The sequence below is a fragment of the Capsicum annuum genome, chromosome 10, assembly GCF_002878395.1.
Source record: "Capsicum annuum cultivar UCD-10X-F1 chromosome 10, UCD10Xv1.1, whole genome shotgun sequence".
Taxonomy (NCBI): Eukaryota; Viridiplantae; Streptophyta; class Magnoliopsida; order Solanales; family Solanaceae; genus Capsicum; species Capsicum annuum.
In genome coordinates, this window is record NC_061120.1 from 192,521,569 (window position 1) to 192,545,080 (window position 23,512).

General features: G+C 32.5%; 1 long non-coding RNA gene across 1 annotated transcript; it reads left to right on the plus strand.

Annotated features, from left to right (window-relative positions):
• Positions 1-9,340: 9,340 nt before the first annotated feature.
• On the plus strand, positions 9,341-23,210 carry LOC124888167. The gene is made up of 3 exons (XR_007046304.1): positions 9,341-20,341; positions 20,440-20,495; positions 21,528-23,210. It is a non-coding gene; the product is annotated as an uncharacterized LOC124888167 (long non-coding RNA).
• The last annotated feature ends 302 nt before the right edge of the window (positions 23,211-23,512 follow it).

Genomic DNA, 23,512 nt, shown 5'->3' on the forward strand with positions numbered 1-23,512 from the left:
TCTCCCATTTTCAATAATGAAGACTTTTTTCTTATTTTTTATTAGGAAGTTGTTCGTGTTGATTTTATGTTTCAATAAATTTTGAAACAAATACATCGGTTAAAGATTTTTTAGGAGTTATGTTTCAATTAGTTTTGAAACAAATGCATCACTTAAAGTTTTGAGTTACAAAGGAAATGAATTTGATAAATTCATTATTCATATGTTTTGAGTTACAAAGAAAATATATTTGACAAATTCATTATTCATTAAGTTTTACGTTATAGGTTCTTGAAAGAATAACATGTTTTTTGTTTTAAAACATACATGAATCTATTAACTATTATTTAATGATGAAATTTTCATTCTATAAATATTGTTTTCTTTGATTTGAAAAGACAAGCACTCAAAATTATTTTTCCCTTGAAAAATACTTGAGAGACATTGATTAAATGGTGAAATCACTAATTCAAGAATAGAAGAGCAACATTCTTTAATGCTACTTGTTTTGTGGCTAAGTTGAATCCCGAAGATAGATTTGTCACTTGTTCTTCCGTTCTCTCGAGGGAGAGACTCCAACTATCTTCAAGAAGAGTACTATCGTGCCTCTAAGCCAAGCACGTTTTATTTTGAATTTCTTGTACAATTATCATTATTGTTCTAACAATGTGAAGATAGTTGTCTTTATGAGTTCTACATCAATATCAAATAGTATTCCATCTTTACCTAATCATAATTTTGAAATATTTGATGGCAAAGACTTTCCTAGATGGCGTAGAAAGATGAAATTTTTTTTAAAACGATTAAAGTTGGCATATGTTCTTGAAGAACCTTGTCCTAATGCTCCTGGTTCTGAGGTAGCATCTGATGAGGCTACTTTGATTAAAGAATAAATTGCCAAATGGCAATATGATGATTATTTGAGCAAGAATTATATTCTTGGAGGAATGTCTAACAAATATTATGATCAATATTATGTTAAATGCAAATATACTAAAGAGATATGGAACACTCTTCAAGCTATTTATTTAGTCGAAGAGGCGAGTTCTAAGAAATTTCTCATTTCAAATTATATGGAGTTCAAAATGGTTGATGACAAGTCAATCACTGAACAAGTACAAGAATTTCAATTTATAGCTAATAAAATTGCTATATCTGGAATTGCTCTTGATGAAAACTTTCAAGTTGGTGCTATTGTATCAAAACTTCCTCCATCTTGAAAAGAGTACCGAAGCAAACTCTTACACAAAAAGGAAGATTTGACTCTTGAACAATTGTTGCAACACTTGCAAATTGAATAAGAGACATGCTGGCGTGATGATAATAGTTTGAAGGAACCTTTCATGAAAGCTCATATGGTTGTAGAAAAATCAAACAAGAAGGAACCTGAAAATAAGAATTTTTCAAAGGCAAAGAAGACTACAAATTTCAAGCATAATGGTGCCAATTTTAAATCTGGTGAATGCTATCATTGTCACAAAGTTGGTCACTATGCGCGTGATTGTAGAATTCTCAAAGCCGAAAAGAAGAAAGAAAAAGCAAATACAAAAAAAAAAGATGATCTTGTGACAATGATCACAGAAGTATTTGTAGCGGAAGATCAAGTGGAATGGTGGATAGATACTGGCGCAACTCATCACATATCAGGTAACCGAAATTCTTTCAAGACTTATGAATTAGTGGGGGATGGTAAAACTGTATATATGAGAAACTCCTCCTTTACTAAAGTTGTGGGAAAAGGAACTGTTGAACTGAAGTTTACTTCCGGAAAGATAGTTACATTGATGGACGTATTGCATGTTCCTAATATTTGAAAGAACTTGGAGTCAGGTACGCTTCTTTCGAAGCATGGTTTTAAAATGGTTTTTGAGGCAGATAAGTTTATTTTATCTAAAAATGGCATGTTTGTTGGAAAAGGTTATGTTGCGAATGGAATGTTTAAACTCAATATTGAAAATGAAAATATTTCTGCTTATCTTATGGAGTCTCTGGACTTATGGTATGAACGTCTGGACATGTGAATTTTAGATCCATTCAACTTATGGTGAATAATGTATTAATCAAATATTGTGGAAAGAATCATACTACTAAGTGTCTTACTTGTAGTAAATGCAAGATTACTAAGAAGCCCTTTAAGACAGTTGAAAGGACTTCCACACTTTTGCAATTAATCTACACTGATATTTGTGAGATGAATTATTTGTCACGTCATGGAAAGAGGTATTTTATCACTTTTATTGATGACTACTCAAGATATACTTATGTCTTTCCATTGAAAACAAAAGATGAAACATTTGATACTTTCAAAGCATATAAAGCAGAAGTTGAAAATAAATTGAGTATGAAAATTAAGTCAATTAGGTCTGATAGAGGTGGAGAGTACTTAAAGTCAGATTTTATTGATTTTTGTGAGAGAGAAGGCATTGAAAAATAATTAACCATGTCCTATACACCACAACAAAATGGTGTAGCAGAAAGAAAAAATAGGACTTTCATAGAAATGGTTAATTCTATGCTTTATGGATCTGGTATATCTGAAAATTTATGGATTGAAGCCTTACTTTCAGCATGTCATATTTTGAATAGAATTACTTCCAGAAATCATGATGCATCTCCATATGAACTTTGGAATAATCGAAAACCAAATATAAATTATTTTAAAGTATGGGGTTGCTTGACTCATGTTCGATTACCAAATCAACATTTAACCAAGATTGGCTATAGAGGAGTAGATTATGTGTTTATTGGTTATTCACAAACCAGTAAGGCTTATAGATTTTTAAATCTTGAGACTCCAAGTCCTCACACAATTATTGAATCTTTACATGCTAACTTTTTTGAGCATATATATCCCAAGAAAAAAAATTCCTTTGAACAAGATTCAAGTTTTTCTATTTCTCCTCTTAAAAGAAAAATAGTTGAGCCATTGGAAGAAAGTCAATCAAGACGTAGTTCAAGATCAGCCAAATCAAAAGACTTTGGACCTGATTTTCACGCTTATTTGGTTGAACAGGATCCTGAAAGTTATGCTGAAGCTATGTCTTCACATGATGCTCTATTTTGGAGTGAAGCCATTGATGATGAAATGCATTCTATATTATCTAATAATACATGGATATTGTCAGATCTTCCTCCTGGATGTAAACCAATTGGTTGCCGATGAATTTTTAGGAAGAAAATGAAATCCGATGATACTTTAGATAAGTACAAAACCCGTTTGGTAGCTAAAGGATTTACTCAATTGAAAGATATTGATTATTTTGATACTTTTGCACCTGTAGCTCGGATGACCTCTATTCGTCTGTTGATTGCTTTAGCAGCAATTCATGGTCTTGTGATTCATCAGATGGATGTGAAAACTGCATTCCTGAATGGAGATCTAGACGAAGAAGTCTACATGAAATACCCAGAAGGATTTGTCAATCCTGATCAAGAACGTAAAGTTTGTAAACTTCTTAAATCTCTTTATGGATTAAAACAAGCTCCAAAATAATGACACGATAAATTTAGAAAAGTTATGATTTCTAATAGCTACTTAATCAATGGTGGAGATATCTGCATATTTAGTAAATTTCAAGAAAATTCTGGTGTTATAATATGTCTTTATGTAGACGACATGTTGATCTTTGGAACTGATATCAAAAGAGTCAAAGAAACAAAATATTTTCTTGCTTCTCAGTTTGAAATGAAAGATCTTGGAGAAGCTGATGTAATTTTAGGCATCAAAATTGTAAGATCGACAAGTGGTTTGACTCTTACTCAATCAAGTTATATTGAGAAGGTTCTAAAGAGGTTTGATCATTTTGACGACAAGACTGCTCCTACACCATTTGATCCTAGCATCAAACTAGTGCGAAAATCTGGTGATATTCTTGATCAATTGACATATTCTCATATTGTTGGGAGTCTTATGTATGTCATGCATTGTACCAGGCTAGATATTGGTTATGCTGTAGGAACTTTGAGCAAATTTACTGATAGCCTTGGAGTTGAGCATTGAAATGCCTTAATTCGTGTTTTAAGGTATCTGAAGGGTATAATTAATTTTGGTCTGCATTATTCTACCTTTCCAGCAGTTCTTGAAGGCTATAGTGATGCTACTTGGAATTCTGATCCGAATGACTCTAAATCTATTACTGCTTGGATTTTCACTTTGGCTGGAGCAGTAATATCTTGGAGATCAAAGAAGCAGACATGTATTACTCACTCAACCATGGAGTCAGAATTTATCGCTATGTCTTCTGCTGGAGAAGAGGATGATTGGCTGCGGAGTATGCTGATAGATATTTCATTATAGGGTAAGTCAATACCACTTTTGACTATATATTGTGATAATAAAGCTGCTATATTTCGGGCTTCAAGTGATTGTTACAATGGAAAGTCAAGACAAGTTCGTCTCAAACACAATCATGTGAGAATATTATTGGAGGATGGCATAATATCGCTTCAATATGTGAAGTCCAAACTCAATTTAGCAGATCCTTTGTCTAAAGGGTTAAGCAAGGAATTTGTGGTACAAACTTGTAATGGGATGGGAATAAAGCCTGTTGTAGATTGATTGTACTTTATGGTAACCCTACCTAATGATGTAATCTTAGGTTCAAAGGGAAAAACAAGTAAAGTTACAATTGTGAAGCACATCAATAAAATTTTCTTTTTCCCTAGAGAGTGAGTAGATGTGCATAAGTTGAGATTTATTCTCTTGATAAATCTATAAGACCGATATCGGTTGGAGTAAATAATAACACTCTTGATAGATTTGACAGTATTCCTACAAAAGAAAAGAATGAGATTATATTCTCTTATTAAGTCTATACACCGATTTCGGTTGGAGTGTGTAGGAACACTATTGATAGATTTACTGACACTTTGTTGTAAAGGAGGATGAGATTAATTTCTCTTAATGAAAGTTATAGACTACTTAGTCGGAGTATACAAAGTTACTCTTGATGAATTCACCGCACTAAGTGTGAAGTGGAGGCCGCTTCAATAAGATTTTTACAGGGAAATCTTAAAGCACTTAGCTAAAAGGATTTGGGACACATGGTCGTAAGGTGTCAAAGGATTTTGATTTTCACCGGAACATAGCAATATGCGCGGAGTATTTTTCTACTTCATTCAATGAACCACTTAGTTCAAAATTTGTTCACTAAGTAGTCAATGATTTAGAAAGTCTTCACTAGCTAATGGTTCAAGTCCAAAAGACATCATTATTGATGCATGTTGCTAGATTGATGTCTCAAATGAATTTTATTTTTTAAAGATAAAATTTCTTGAAACAAGTGGGGGATTGTTGATTTTATGTTTCAATAAATTTTGAAACAAATACATCGGTTAAAGATTTTTTAAGAGTTATGTTTCAATTAGTTTTGAAACAAATGCATCACTTAAAGTTTTGAGTTACAAAGAAAATGAATTTGATAAATTTATTATTCATAAGTTTTGAGTTACAAAGAAAATATATTTGACAAATTCATTATTCATTAAGTTTTACGTTATAGGTTCTTGAAAGAATGACATTTTTTTGTTTTAAAACATACATGAACCTATTAACTATTACTTAATTAATATACTTCTCATGCATGAAACTTTCATTCTATAAATATTGTTTTCTTTGGTTTGAAAAGACAAGCACTCAAAACTACTTTTCCCTTGAAAACCACTTGAGAGACATTGATCAAATGGTGAAATCACCAATTCAAGAATAGAAGAGCAACATTCTTGAATGCTACTTGTTTTGTGGCTTAGTTGAATCCCGAAGAAAGAGTTATCACTTGTTTTTCCGTTTGCTCGTGGAAGAGACTCCAACTATTTTCAAGAAGCGTATTATCGTGCCTCTAAGCCAAGCAAGTTTTATTTTAAATTTCTTGTACTATTATCATTATTGTTCTAACAGTTCCCTCTTCTTCCATTATCAATAATGAAGACTTTTTTTTTTTATTAGTTGTCAAGGTTGGCAAATTTGCTTATAAAAAGCATGTGCCTATTTCACTTTATAGATAGAAGAGAACAATACACAGTACTATTATTTTATTTTATAACAATAAGACTAATATAACATCTTTATGATTTTTGAATCTCAAAATTGGACTAACCATTGATCAAATGTCGATCCACCTACTTTCACTTTAGTGATTGTGAGATCATACTAAAAGCATTTATAGTATTAAAAAAACGTACTTTTTGGGCAACATTAGAATATTTTTGGGTAACTAGTGTGGCTTTGTTTTTTGTATCAATGTTTCATAAAATTAGTCTTTTGTTTTTTTTACTAGATCTGCAACTCAATATATATAATATTTTTTAGCTCAATAAAATAGAAATAAATATTTTATTCATTTCAACATTTAACTTAAACATACCATCACATGCATACCTTTTCCCCGTAAAAATATTATTTAGGTATTCTTTAGATATGTAGGTACATTGCTTTATGAATGAAAGCCTTCTTTATTCTTCTATTCAAGAAGACAATTGTACGGCAATGCTAGCACGCAGAAAAAAAAAAAAGAAAAATTTATAAGTCTAATATTATGGAAGAGAGTTTAATAGTTGAAGGGAGGTATTAATTTTGTTGAGCTTTGAACTCAATTCTTATTCAGAGTATTGAGTTATTGTGAGTAGACTGTTGTATTCAGGATGAGATAAGTCAAAAAGTATTACTGTTGGATCGGACAAATAACTGCAGCAGCAGGCTTGAATAAGAAGTATATTTTTCTTTATTCATTTGTAATTTTCAGTTATAATCAGTTGTAATATTTATTATAATTTTATTATAATTTTCACCAACAATCAGCAAAACACAACACTATTAAACTGAAGGAAGTAAGATAAGACAAACTTAACAATAAAGTTAATACTCTAGCTGTAAACGAATATGCCATAGTAAATCCAGATCAAAACAGAAATAAGACAGCCTAAATAGAAACACTAAGAGAAGGCACACTGGAAAATAAGTCAACCCTTAGTTCTCTGTTCTAACACAAATGACTTTGCAGAGACATGCATGCATCACCTGAACTGGCACATAACTGCTTGGTGCCGACACTGGCATGTGAGCAACAGGGTAGCCTCCTATATCATTTGTAATAGGATACTATTAATTGCGAAATAGAAAAAAAAAAAAACTCCTATAATATAATAAAAAAGACTCACTTTCATTTTTATTCTGCGAATTAAAAATATTTTGACAAAAATATAAATGAAAATTTTTTAATTTCCACAAAAAAAATGTAGTTTTCTACTTTTGCACACCTGCGTGTTTGTATTGCCAAAAAAACAATATCTTTGGATTTCTAATATATATAATTCTTAGATTGCCAAAAATAATGAAAAACTTATACTTATACGTTTTTATTTGCCAAAAATAAAACAATGTTTATTAGGACTCTTATTATATATATAGTTTACAAAAATCCTATTATATATATATTTTGCAAAAAATAATGAGATTTTTATTTCTTAAATATAATAAAAAATAGTAAATGACAATTTTATCTAAAGAATTGTCTTTTAATGAAGAGCAAAAAATTCAAATCACTTTTCTAAGGGTCTTTACACTTTTAACATATTATAGATATAGATATAAATTATAGATTTGCAATTTGAAGAGTCAGCTAAATTTTTGTATGTCGTCTACATATTTTAAATATTAATTATTATAATTTATAGTATTATTTATATAATTTTTAAATATATATCAGATTAAAATAAAAAATAAAACAAACAAATATTGGAATTTTTTTCAAAATAAATAAATTTTGATATACATGTATCCTACTTTTGCCTGAGGTTGAAATATATTTGGCTACCAACTTTATCCTTTTCGGTTTTCCTTTCCATTTTTTCAAATTTTTCCTTCAATTATCAGCCATACAAGTTATGGGCTTATGGCAAAGTTCTCTTCTGTCTCCTAATTTGTTCTTGCGTTCTTCTATTGCCTCTCCTTGCTTATTACACTTCTAATTTGTTGATAATTAAAATTTAGGTATTCAAAATATGTTCATTTTTGTTCTATTTGTTGTTGATGTTGATAATTTGGATAGTTTAAATTAATATGTGTTCTGATTGTTACTTAAATTTTACTCTATCTATCATTAAATTTATTGTTAGGTAATGATGAAAGTTCAATTTTGTGATATGTAATATTATATAATTATAAAAATAATACAACCTATTCAAATGTAATATTTATTAAAATATACAATACGATATATTTTATGAAACAACACGTAACAACTCTCTAAACAAGATATAAGTGACAACAGATATTTGGATGCAATAACAACGTTATCCAATCAAAATACAAGTACCTCCACCGTGATTCGTTAATTATATTTTTGGTTTAACACGTCATCATCACCTAAAAATTCACTACTGAGCTGAGCTGGTTAACACGCAAATTGAACCCATTTTTCTTATTAGGCGCGAAAGGTATTTTGCACTTCACAAAACATTTATATTTTCTTCTGCATTTTTAGTTTTTTCTTCTTTGATTCTATTCTGAAAACTTATCGTTGAAAATATTATATTATTACAAATTCCTTTGTGTTTGATGAATTATTCTATTGGTGGCATATCACTTCCCTTCATTGACACAGATGCGAAAAAAACGTATCGTAAGATACTTCTACGAACCAGAAATTGGAAATTATTGTTACGGAAAACAATGATTCCTAATCGAATTCGTATGGCGCACCATTTATTAGTTCGCTACAATATCCATAAACACTTAGAAATGAAAATTCTGCCATAGTCCGAATCGAAGGATATTGTGTCTTTTCACTCATCAGAATTTGATAAGGCCGTTTCAATAAAATTAGTGGTTTAAAATCAAATTTTAATTTGATCAAGGCTATATCAATAAAATTAGTGGTATAAAACCAAATTTTAATATAAGGCCTTAAATATATGCATCAAGGCTATCTCAATAAAATTAGTGGTATAAAACCAAATTTTAATATAAGGCCTTAAATATATGCACATAACAAAAGTATTATCAATAATTTAGAGTTATTTTTTGATTTTTACGTACTACTTTATTTTTAGTGAAGTATTCTTAGAACATAGTAATATTATTATTTATAAAACTAATTTTAATTAATAAGATACTTGTCATTTGTTTGCAATATATTACCTTAAATATTACTGTAAAAAACTTTATTTATTAATATCAAGGTCTGATAAAAAGTTCTAAAATATTTTTAATAAACAATAGATAATTCTTCTTTCTTTTTTAATTAATTTAAATTTTATATCTTTTATATTTTTCAATCTTTAATATTATTTGAAGTGAAATTAAAATTATAAAATTCATATTAAATTTTTTGAACTCAAAATTTTGCAGGCCTACAGCATAACTTTTACTACCTTTGTCCTTGAGCCACCTGACATGATTTCCTATCTTCCATTTCACCCGAAATGATTTTCGCAACAAGTCTAATGTGGAGCTCTTCAATATTTCCGAGGATTGCCCTGTTTTCGAAGATATTTTTGAATTTTGTCAATCATTGGTAGGTGGATCGATTGGAGCCGCTGTCACGCTCAATCGAAACGATGCCGATATAGCAATCAACGGGCACCACGCAAAAAAGGCTGCAGCATCGGGATTTTGCTCTGTGAATGATATTGTCCTGGTATACTTGAACTCCTGAAAATCCACAAGGCATATATTTAGCTTATACCTGTCTCTTGTTTAATTTGCTTAAGCTTTCATTTTATTTATTGTTGTTATTACATGTTCTCGGTTGCAACATGGTTGTCTTTGCAAGTAATCCAATGTATAGAGGCGAACTTCAATTAACTTTGATAAATCTATAATGAAGAAATTCGAAAAAACGGAATGTTAATATTTTATGATGTTACATTTTAATATTCATTTAATATTGGTTGTCTGCAATGATTAATTTGGATGTCTCATTCATTCAATATTGATGGCTGCAATCTTGGGCTGCCTCATTCATTCAACTTTGGTGGCTATAATTTTTTAAATTTGACAGCAGCATTGGATGTCATCAATGACATCAATGTTGGCTGATTTTTACCTATAAATAAAAGAGTTTTCAACTCATTTTAGGAGATAAGAACACAAGGTAGAAGTTAAGGTAAAGTTCATAAAACAAGATTAAGATAGAGTTCACAAAAAATTGTCAAATAAGAGAATTTATTAGTTGAAGGGAGGTATTCTTATTGTGGAACTTTGAACTTAACTCTTGTCCAGAGTTGTTGAGTTGTTGTGAGAAGATTGTTCTATCCTGAAAAGGGATAAGTCAAGAGGATAACTGCAGGACCGGTGAAACATTTGCTGCAGTAGGCTTAAATCTCCTTAAAGAGAGCGAGATATCCACACCTCAGCCGAAGAAGTAGAAGATAGTCTTTTATATTTTCTTCACTTGTAATTTTTCAGTTGTAAGTTTATTGTAATTTCACCATCATTTTATTAGGTGAAATAAATCTGTTATTCTGTCTTTATAATCAAAAGAAATAATAAAAAGACAAATTGACAGCTTATAACATTTTTAAGTATTCCACTGGTTTAGTATGTAATGCATAGGACAAGAACTTAGTTATCTTGATCATGTTAGAATTATTTATTTTATGTGGACTTAATATTAAATTTTTATTACATTAAAGTAAATCGGGCTGATGTTATTAGTTGGTGGATAAGGCACGGGCCGTGTATTCATACGGATTCCATATGGGTCTGTATCCATTTCATGTTATTGGTGTGGGCTGGCAATAATGTAGGCCTGTAGTAGACCTATGAGCCCATAATGGGGGGTGCACTAGGTTAAGACTTTTAAGCCTATAAATATACGGCTAGGTCTCCTCTCCTTTGATTCTAACTCCTGGCAGCAAGGGAATACATCTTGTGTTGAAGTCAGGAGAGGGACCTAGCCTTAACCTATTCTCCCACTTAAACAACGTTAACTTTTCAAAGAAAAGTTTTGGAAAACTTATTTTTATAAAAAAGACTCTCGGGCTGAATAGAGAGTGACCATAAATATTTAGTGGTGGAGTTCTATCTCCAACATAGTTCAGTCAAGCAAAACATCACTGTTGAACTGCAACAGTACTTGCATCAATCAACGACACAAGACCAGTCCACAATTATAAACATTGAAGTTTTGTAGACATAAACCAAATGATGTGGTAGTGTAGCAAGAAATAGCCAACATGGACTCCAAATCGAGGCTATTTCATTGTTAGTCCTTCAGACAATTTTTCATATCAATATGTACGCTTAAAATCAACATGCGTAGCATAGAAAAATCATCACCACAATTTTCTATTACAACATGTGTGAGCACTAAAACAACATGTGCTCCACCAGAAAATCTTGATTTTCAAGGTTCAACATGTGCAACATATTACATGTTGCAACAACCAGAAAATCCATAAGGTAGAATGATGTACCATATATGTCTCCAAAAGAAAGATCCAATAAAACAACAATATGATCTTATCAATATGAGACATAGCCAACACGTAAGGCAAAAGCCTTGATTTAATAAAATAATTTTAAAGTGTGCACAATAATAATCAACAACATAAAGAGTGAGATGAGCGTACTCCCACTGATCTTAAGATAGATGCAATGATCAATCTTGTAATTTTTCAGTTGTAAGTTTATTGTAATTTTACCATCATTTTATTAGATGAAATAAATCTGTTTATTCTGTCTCTATAATAAAAAATAATAATAAAAAGACAAATTGACAACTTACAACATTTTAAAGTATTCCACTGATTTAGTATGTGATGCATAGGACAAGAACTTAGTTATCTTGATCACTCATATAGTATGTATTGCATATGTTCCGACTGAATATCGTTGCATACAATTGTAATTAAGTTGTAGCTTTCCAACATCTTTTTCCTTTAATTGAATCTTTTGTCTGATTAGAGCTTGTTTTGATACAATTGTAGTTAAGCTATAGCTTTGCAGCATCTTTTCCTTTTACTGACTCGTCTGATTAGAGCTTGTTCTGAGTTGCTCGTCCTGTGAAATATTTTCTGCAGCATGTATTTATTGAGGTTGATACAAGTAGTTAAGAAGGGTAAAATTGTTCTTTCACTAGTTAGTTAGTATATTAAGTCAAGATAATTAATAACTGACTTATAATCAGTTTATAGTATATATAAACACTGCAGTATACAGTTTTGTATTAGATTTTCTGATCAAATATTCATTTAAATGAAATATTCTCTTTCTCTCTGTATTCTTCCTCCTTATCTTTTATAATTCTCTCAAGACTTAACATGGTATCAGAGCCATAGAGCACTTCTTGTAGCTCTGCAAACTCTGATTCTATTTTTTTCTTTTCCCTGCATAACTTCCACGATCAAGAAATCTATTTTCTTATTTCTCTAATAGTTTATTGCAATCCAAAGAATGGGTGATAATGGTGTCTCGGGTTCAGGGACAACAACTGATGGAACATATTTCACTTTTGATGATAATCTTGGAATGAGAATCATGCTCGAACCCACTCATCCTCTATACTTAGCTCCAGGAGACACAAGTGGTATTTCTCTGATTTCCTTTCAATTGCTTGGTACTGATAACTACTCATTATGGAGTATATCTATGAGAATTGCTCTACTTGGTAGGAATAAATGGGGAATGGTAGATGGTTCTTGGAGAAAGGATCGATTTCCAAATAAATTTGGGGGGCAATGGGAACGTTGTAATGCCATTGTCCTTTCTTGGCTAATGAACTCTGTTTCTCAAAGTCTGGTGAGTGGGATTGCTTATGCTACTAATGCGTTTGATGTATGGACAGACTTAAAGGAGAGGCTTGATAAAATTAATGGCTCTAGGGCATTTAATATACGTAGAGAAATTTCTACTACTAGTAAAGGAACTTCTTCAATCTCTTCTTACTACTCTAAATTGAAAGAATTGTGGAATGAATCTGAAACCATTATTCCATTACCTAGTTGCAACTGTGAGAAATCAAAGAAATTTCTGGTTCATCTTTAGAGGCAAAAATTATATCAGTTTCTAATGGGGTTAAATGACTCTTATCTTCAGGCAAGAAGTCAGATCTTGATCACGACTCCATTTTCTAGTGTGAATCACGCTTACTCTATGTTGATGAGTGATGAAAGCCAAAAGAAAATGTCAGCCTCTACCAGTGTTCTTGGGGCTTCTCCAATCTCTTATGGAGGACATTCTGAATCTATTGTTATGTACAGTTCTAAACCAGGCATTCCTAAAAAATTCAAAAAGATGAATAGCTTGATCTGTGATTACTGCAAGCTCAAGAATCATACAAAGAAAAACTATTACAAGCTTGTTTGTTATCCCTCTAACAAATTTAAAATGAAAGGGGTAGGCTCCGGATCAAAGGCATATAATGTCATAACTAATAGTCAGGTTTCAGAACACCAAGGATCAGGTCAATCAGTGCTACAAGCTCCAGTTGAATCCCAAATTATTCTACCAATGTTGTGTAGACCTCTGGTTTAAGTGGACATGTTACTCAACCTTGTATCTTTACTAAGGACCAATATGATCAAATAATTCAGATGTTGAATGGTGCACAAGTTACTTCCATGGCTAATTCAGTAGGTAATACAAGTATTGGCATTGCTTTTACAACTGTTAGTAAGATCAATAATTGGATCATTGACATGGGAGCAACTAATCATATAGTTGTTGATCCTCCTTTACTACATTCCTCTTTAAAAATGGATCCCTCTAAACTAAGGGAGGTTTTTTACCGACTGAAGACTCAGCTTTTGTAACATATATTAGATCCAGTATTCTTACTAAAGTTAAAAGATTAACAATGGTCTGTATATTCCAAAATTTAAGTTTAGTCTACTATCCGTGTCTGAGATTACTAAAGCACTACAATGTTTAGTTGCATTTTATCCTGACTTCTGTGTGTTTTAGGATCTCTTCAATGGGAAGGTGAAAGAGATTGGTAGATTAAAGGATGACTTGTACTTATTACCTGCTATTTCTACAAGGTCACTACAGGCTACAGATTCTTTCTATTCATTTTTGTCTGAACATACTATGTGTCTAATAAAAAATACTGATATCGATTTGTGGCATAGAATATTAGGACATCCATCATCTAGAGTTTTGAATAGACTATTCTCAAGTGCTTTAGATTATTGTACTTCTATAATCAAGAATTGTATGATTTGTCCATGTTCAAAACAAGTAAGGATGCTATTTGCTCACAGTGAAACAAAAAGTACTGGTTGCTTTAATCTTTTGCATCTTGATAACAGGGGTTCATATAAAGAAGCAACTTATGATGGTAATAAGTATTTTTTAACTGTGGTTGATGACTATACTAGGATGACATGGTTTTTTCTGTTAAAACTTAAATCTGATGCTTGTGAAGTGATAAAATAATTTCTTATCTTTGTGCATACAAAGTTTAACAAAAAGGTGAAATGTGTTAGGACTGATAATGGGACTGAGTTTGTCAATTCAGATTGTAATGTACTGTTTAATTTGCTTGGAATATTCCATCAAACTTCATGTTCTTATACTCCTCAGCAAAATAGAGTTGCTGAAAGAAAGCATAAGCATATTTTAGAAGTTTGTAGAGCTATCAAGTTCCAAGGACATATTCCCCTCAGATTTTGGGGGATTGCATATTGTCTTGTAATAGTCCATAAGTTTTTTCGAGTCGTTAAAGCCTTTCTGAGCTTGTCAATAAAACCTTAGCACTTACAAATTTGGCTAAGTGTTGAAACTTTCTTCATTCCATAAGCTTGTGAACTTTGATGAATTATTTCGTGACCTTCTCGACCTCTAATTTTTTATTTTCAAGTTGCGTTACGATGGGGCAAGGTCATAGTACATCCGGGTGAGTTTCAAAATTTTTCGAAATGCCTGAGACAATGTTTGGATTTCATAACCAGTAGCTCGAGGCGATAGGCCTGCATCGCCCGATGGATCGCGGGCTATTAGCTAGGTGTCGCCCGCTGGATCGTGGGCGATAAGCTAGGTGATGCCCACTGGATTGCGGGATATAGACCAGGCGACGCCTGGAAAATCCAGTGCTTCTAATTACTTTTTCAATCTTCTCCGTGTCTTTACTTTTTAATTGGATAGGTGGAGATAACATTCGTCTGTTCTCTCCAGAAACAGAGAAACCATCGCACAACACTCCAAAAAAACTTAAGATCTACCAAAATTCATCCGTTAAATTTCAAAAATAATTTAAGAATTATAATCCTCAAGTCGAGATCTTCAAGGAGCATATATTAGTTTTGCGAATAGAGTTTCGAAATCAAGAATTCATCCGGATTCACAAATTTGAGGTATGCAAGTGTTGATTCTTGGGTTCCTTTCACCCAAGAAGCTCAAGAATCCTTTTTCTTAAACTCAAAGATTTTGTTTATGAGTTTTTATGATTCATGTGGTTTAAAGTTGAAGCTCTTGATTTTGTTGAAATTAAAGTTATGTGTTGATGATAAAGGCTCAAGTTTAGACCTTAGTATGTGTTGATCTTATTGTGTTCATGATAAAGCCTTTTCAAGAACATGTTGAATTATGTAATTATGTTAATTAGTATGATGTTGTTATATACTAATTGACGTTGGAAATAATCACATTTTCCATGTATGTTGAATCATGATCATATCATGTTAAAATCTTTGTGTGATGAATTGGTTGATGGAGTTATGACATTTAGAAGTAGCATTTATTGAATAACTAAAGCATGCTTCCTACATGTTTGATAAAATGCTTATATGAAGAAAATATTACTATTGTAGTATGTTAAGTATGGATGTCATGTCGAGTTCTTGAACCATATGATTGGTGTATAATCTATGACTTGATTTAAGTGTATTCATAATTATCACTTTGATTGGGTTTCTAATACATGATTTAAGTACATGATTTAGGTGAGATAAATAATTATGAGTGTAGTACTATATGAATTCATGTTAGAGCCTTAGGTGGTGATATTTATGTGTTAATTAACAATATGTGCAATTACTATGCCTTTCAAGTAAGTGGTAAATTATTCATGTGGATTAAATAAGAGAAATTATATCATGTAAACAAGAATACTAATTCATGACATTCAAGTGTTTGATAGAATGGTTATATGAAGGAAATAGAGTTGTTTTAGTATGAGAAGGAGAAATCCTCAGTATGTATAAGTTCATGCATCCTAAGTGTTTGGTAAAATGCCTAAGAGAATAAATATTATGAATTATAGCTTAATTGTGACCCAAGTGGTAAATATATGTTTTCATTTATGACTAAGAATAACTTTCATGGTATTATGTGAATTATGAATGCTTCATGAGATGAGATTGATGAAGGTATGACATGTTTATATTCCTTTTCATTCATGAATAAGATTATGATATTTTATTTTCATTTTGAAAAATTTGAAACTCATATGCTTCGCGAAGTATCCCCAACGGTTGTAGTATAAATTATTGATGTTGGTTATGTATTCAAGAAGTAATATGTCTTGTTAGTTTCCTTCTATTGAGTCCTGGGGGTACTTGTACCCGAAAAATATAGCTGGGTGCCTAGAGCCGAGTCAGTTTCAAGATAATCTCAGTCGTGCTATGATTAATAGAATTCAGTCAATGACTGAACAGTAAGAAAACTCAGTAATCTCAGTATTCAGTCTAATCAAGCTTAGTACTCAGTTCAGATCTCAGTAGTATTCAGTATAAAGTCAAGACTTCAGTATAGCTTAGTAAGATACATAATATCAGTAGTATTCCATCAGATATGGAGCCAAGTAAAATTAGTCATATCAGTTAAGTAAGATAATCTTTGACAAGATGCAGCTCAGTCTAAGTTCAGCTAAGAGTCAGTTTAGAATCTTTCAGTTGGGAGTAGGACACAGCACCGAGTGAGCTCGAGGATGGAAACTCACCTACTAGTAGAGGGTGTGAATCTTAGTAGCAATCCTTGTGCTCCAGAACCATGTCGCTAGCGTAGGTTGAGACATCATACATGATAGTTGAGGGTAGATGAGGTGGCTTGACCTGTTAGATGAGGGCTCCACCGTTCTCGCTTGATTACCTGATAGAAGAGGGTAATGTAAATTTATCTTTACCAGTGGAGCGGTACTGACATCCTTCCAATTGGGGTTATAGATTGGACCCCAGATTTAGCAATATTCGCTTGTTTGGTGCATGCCGTTTAGATGACTACTTCCCACAGTCTCAGTTTTAGAATCAGTATAAGACTTCAAGAAAGAGCCCAATTCAGTCTATAGAATTCAAGGCTGTTAGATACAGGACATCAAGTATAATTAATACAAATTTAAAGATCCACTACTAGATAGGCCGATCTCAGATTTAGTTAATCAAATATTATTATCCATGAATTCAGAGACTACCTGCTAGATAGGGTTGATCTCAGATTAAAATAAATCATTCTTAATACTAGTAGATCTGGAGACAACCTGTTAGATAGAGTTGGTGTCAGTTTCAGTAGCTTTAGATACTCAGAATCACAGTATATTCAGAAAGTTTAGTTTGACAGTATATTCGGTATCAGTTATCAGAGTTAGTCCTAGTATGCTCAGTGATAGTATGCGCAGTATGTTTAGTAGTTACATATTTTCTATGTATGCTAATCCAACTCTTGCATATCATTCAATTAAGTTATGTTCATGCATAAGCCCTTGCATTTAGCCTTACCTCATTTGCATACTCAGTACATTTAAAGTACTGACGCATTTTGCTTTATGGTGCTATCATTTATATCATAGGTTTCGAAGCCCGAGATCTAGAGCGTTAGTAGCCTTTCAGGTGCCCGCATCTAGATTCAGCAGTGAATCCTCATCACTCGAGGATGATTTGATTGTCTTATTATTTTAGTTCAGTTTTAAGTAGCTAGAGTTGGTTGGAGACATGTTTCATCAACTCCGCAGTTCAGACAGTTAGAGGTTTTTCAGACGGTTGTATAAGTATTTAGTTTGCAATTTTTTTTTTTGTATTTTTGATATTTTGAACCTTATGGAAAGTCTTCGCTTGTCTTTCGCATGTATTTTATTATATTATGCAGTGAACAGGTACAGATATCAGAAGAGGGTTAGCTTGTGATCCTTTGGGATTACAAGCACCATGTGACTTTCCAGTTCCAGAAAATCGGGGCGTTACATGGCTATAATATACCTTATTAATAAACTTCCTTCTTCTGTGTTACCTAACAACAAATCACCTCATGAAATGCTATATGGTACTAAACCATCTGTTGCACACCTTAGAATACTAGTTGTCTGTGCTTTGCAAAGTTAGTATCTGAAAATGACAAGCTAAAGCCTAGAGCAATAACTGCTATACACATGGGGTACTCCCCTACTCAAAAGGGTTATATTTTGTATGATTTTACTAATAAAGTGTTTTTTGTGAACAAAGATGTTGAGTTCAAGGAGTCAGTTTTTCCATTTCAACCTTGGAGCAAAAACAACAAGCTCTATTTATTGATACATTAACAAATCAGATGTTTATTCACTAAGATAGTAATAGACAATTGAGATCAGTTCAGAGTCCGATAGTCGTGTCTAATGATTCACTAGTTACTACAAATCCTATACCTGAACCTATATCTTCAGCTCAAGCTCAACCTTCATCAATTGGTCAACAAAGAAGATCTTTTAGGACCAAAACTGCCCCTATTTGGTTAAAAGACTTTGTCACATTGCAAAAGACTAATTCCTCAACTCCATATGGGATTGCCAACTTTATCAGTTATAGTCATCTTTCATCTACTTATCAAGCCTTCCTTGCTGCTAGTTCTCATGAAGTTGAACTATCCTCTTATCAAGAGGCAGTGTTAGATCCAAGATGGATTAATGTCATGAAGGCAGAGATTACAGCCTTAGAAGAGAACAACACATGGGACATAGTGTCATTACCTAAAGGAAAGAGACCAATTGGATGTAAGTGGGTGTTTAAGATTAAGTATAAGGATACGGGTGAGGTTGAGAGGTTTAAGGGAAGGTTGGTGGCAAAGGGCTATAGTCAACAAGAAGGCATTGACTATCAGGAAACATTTTCTCCTGTAGTCAAAATGGTTATGATCTGATCTGTTCTAGCTATTGCATTAATTAAACATTGGCACATCTATCAAATGGATGTGTATAATGCTTTTTTGCAAAGAGATCTACATGATGAGATATATATGGAGTTACCACAAGGCTTTAAGAGAGCCAGAGGGAGACTAGACCAATGTGCAGGCTTCTTAAATCCTTGAATGGATTAAAGCAAGCTCCGAGACAATGGAACACAAAGTTGTTGGAAGCAATTTTGCATCTTGGATTTATTCAAAGTCATCATGATCATTCTTTGTTCTTGAAGAAAACTGGAAATGATTTGGTATTAATATTAGTATATGTTGATGACATGCTTGTCACAGGTAGTGATTTGCAACTTATTAAGGAAACAAAGGCATCATTACAACAAGTGTTCAACATAAAAGACCTGGGGGGGCTAAGATATTTTTTAGGCATTGAATTTGCCAGAAGGCAAGGATATTGATGCATCAAAGGAAGTACACCTTAGAGTTGATTTCTGAACTTGGATTAGGTGTTGCAAAGCCAATAGCTACACCAATGGAGACAAATGCTAGACTGACTACAATAGAAGTTGATAAACTGGTGAATGAATCAAGAAGTGATGAAACCGATCCTTCAGTTGATGCAACAGGTTATCAGAAGATTATTGAAAAACTACTTTACCTAACTATAACTAGGCCAGATATAGCCTATAGTGTACAAACACTTGGCCAATTTCTACATCAACCAAAACAATCACACCTTGAGGCAGGACATGGTGTACTTCTATCAAGCACAAGTCAAGGACAACTATCAGCCTACTGTGATGTTGATTGGGCAGCATGTCCAAATACTAGAAAATCTCTAACCGGCTACCTTGTTAAGCTAGGAGATTCATTGATTTCTTGGAAATCCAAGAAACAAAACATAGTTTCCAGAAGTTCAGCAGAATATAGAAGCCTAGCTTCTACAACTGCTGAACTGTCTTGGATACTAAGATTGTTCAAGGAAATTGGGATTCAAGTCAATCGACCAGTACAAATTCATATTGACAGTAAGGCAGCAATGAAAATAGCTGGAAATCTAATTTTCCATTAAAGGACAAAATATATTGAAATAAATTGTCATTTTGTAAGGGAAAAGATTCAGAAAGGGATGATCACGACAGAATATATCTCCACAATATATCAATAGGCAGATATTCTAACAAAGGCACTGAACAAAATACAACACGAGTACTTAAGCTCCAAGCTAAGGATGCTGAATGTTCAAGGAAATTGGGATTCAAGTTAATCGATCAATACAAATTCATATATACCATAACGAACGTTGCTAGGTGTTGGTGCTATGAGGTATCGTCGTCATTTTAATACTACGATTGCATTTTCTACTGTTACTACTTGTTGTTTCAAAATCTGTGGTAAGTCTAAAGTTCTTTTGTTTGTTGCAGACAACAGTTGCAGTTGGGATAGAACCTGAAAAACAATTACCTAATATCAATACTATGTAAGTTTAGTCCACACTATGCACTTCATGTTGAACCAGGGGCGGCTCAATGTAATTGGTGACCTAAAGCGAAATTTTAAAATAAGGCTTTGGATTATTTTTTTTACAAATCTATATTTATAACTTTTGTGGTGTAAAATTATAAATAAAACTGTTTTATAATTGATTTATCCGAAAATCCCCTTTAAAATTAATAGTATGCTTAATTCATTTGATATCTCTTGAAATATTTTTTTAAGCTTAAGTAATATTTTTAAAATTTTATTTTTAAAAAACTTTTTCTATTCCACTGTAGTTGTTGTTTTAATTCTTTTCGCGTTCATTAATAAAAATAATAAATAGAAGGTATAGTTTTCTGAGTTACCTCTATTTATTAGATGTTTTTTTTAGATTTGAGAGTATTAAAAAAAAATTTTTTAATGTAAATTGTCAACTTTAATCTTAAATTTCTGAAGTGATATTTCTATTTGAGATTAAGAGAAATTAAAATGTGGTGAAAAAAATATTAAAAAATATTTGATATTTTCTTTAAAAAAAAACTACAAACTTATAAAGCTTTAAAAAAAATGGGGCCTCCAAAACATCGGAGGCCTAAAGTACTTGCTTTGATCGCTTCACCTTGAAGCCGGAAACCCATGAAGAATGAGAATTCACGTAAGAATCTGGAGGAGATCATGTAATATGACAATTGTACTACTTTGTTGTGTGCTAGCTAAACATATTATTTTCCTAGTGTATTTTATGCAATCTATTGTTGATGACAATTCTCCATTTGTTTTGACATAATATGCCGAGAAATAGAGTTTTTATCTGTAAGAATTTCTTACGTTGTTCTTCTTCAAGCAAAGAGCTGAATTTGGACAATTAGTTTCCTCTTTCATTCAATAGAGGTTGCAGGAACATGTTGCTTGAGCGTCTTTCGCAATTACCTCATGCACCTAGTGTGCCGTTCCAAAACACTCCTCCCATATCAAAAGTTTGAGAGGAGGTTATATGTAAGGCCCCATCTTATTCTAGAATCATGAATTGCAGAAAGAGGCTGACATGGATCAAAGGGCAATACCATGGAAAGGTGTGGATTATGAGGATGATTCTGAGGAGGAAGATTAGAAACAAGACAATACATTCATATATAGTCTCAAGTTGCATCAAGTACCAAGCTTATATTTGGATTAAAGTTTACTGGTTTGTCTGCTTTTTGAGTTATCTCTTGAATGTTGACTGAATGTTAACTGGTTTGCATGCTTTTATGAAATGTGGGAATTCAATCAAGTGCACCATAAGCCATCACACACACAAAGCTTTACTAAAATTTCCAGTATCTCCTAGTGAAAACAGAGATGAATTCCTATTCCACCTTCAGTGGTTCTGTAAGCTTTAGTCCCGCTTCAGTATAAATGGTATTGATGGTACTATGTGATGTTCTGATTTTCCATTGCGCATGAAAGTATCTTGTATTAGAGTTATCACATTCAATCCATTTAGCCCTTGATTTTTGCCTCAACACTTGCTCCTCAACACTACTCCACTTCTCGATCTCCCAGATAATTTTTCTTTCCTCTGCATATAGCTCAGCATTCAAAACTTGTCCCTGCATCTGTATTTGTATAATATCAAGTCTTTCTCTTGCCAAGCATAATTTTTGAGTGTACGAGGCAAAATAACTATTGATGTCCTTCAGCTGTTCTTTGAGTTGTTTAAGCTTGTTCCATACATTAGCACCAGCCTCTGTGTATGTGTATCCCTCTGCAATATCCCAGCAAATTCAGGGTGCTCCATGATGTGAACAAAAAACCTGAAAGGCCTGGGACGAATTGTTCTGCAGTGACAACACTTGATACTAATAGGGCTATGGTTAGATATAGATGGATTTGCATATTCAGCCTCTACATGCCCCCACTGTTGTAGCCAGTTGTAATCTCCAAATGCCTAGTCAATCTTGCTATAGACTCTTCTATCATCAGCTTGTTTACTACACCAAGTGAAATGCCACCCCTTACTTCTAATAATTGTGAGTTGCATCATATCTATTAACCCTTGAAAACCGTGAACTCCACTTTGGGTCACAACAGACCCTATTCTATCTTCAGAGCTGAGCACACTATTGAAATATCCACACAAAATACAGGGTTTGTTCAATGATAAATTCACTTGAGTTAATTCAGTCCATAGAATTTCTTTATAGCTTGTCTCGTTTCTAGCATAAACTACTGTAACATATATAGCAATTCTGTTACCAGGATCCTCCACTAAACGATGTATGAATTGTTCCTTCACATCTACAATAGTAAAGTATGTGCTCATTAAGCAATGCTATATGGATAGTTAATTTAAGGTCACGTGTAATTTTGATTATTCTAACACTTTGAGCCATTAGTCAAGAGTGACACGAGTGTGCACTTTTGGTCACGACAAGAGCATAAGTATTAAAGGAAAACATATACTTGTTATTTTCAAAAGTTCGATATCATATTTAAACTTTTTACGTTTCTTATTTAAACAAGACTCAAATCAATTTGTTTCCTTGAATAGAGGATGATGAATAGTGATAATTGATCAATGGCTTTAAGTGATGAATAGACCCTTAAAATTATTCGCATATTCTATTTAGACAATTCAATTAGAACTTGCACTTATTAGATATTTTATTTTATAAAATATGTACCTATTAAACATCTCGAGCTAATGTGGCATAGCGGGTGAAATACACTAGTTATTGAGTGCGTGAATCAATATTATTATAACTTCTTTTGAATTTTTTTTTTTAAATATTGCTTTCTTCTTCATCTTTATATTAAACTTCTTTTTTTGAGAAAAAAATATTCCGGCCACCAGTTCGCCACCATTTTTTTCCACCTTAACCTCAATCCATCTAGAAATTTTCAATCCAAAAACATGAGGAAATGTTAAGAAAAAAGAAAAATTATATAAGAGAACTTCGACGAAGCCTTGACCTATTACACACCTTAACTATATAAAAGTGATATTATTACCTCCTCGCGATCCCCATGCCCAAT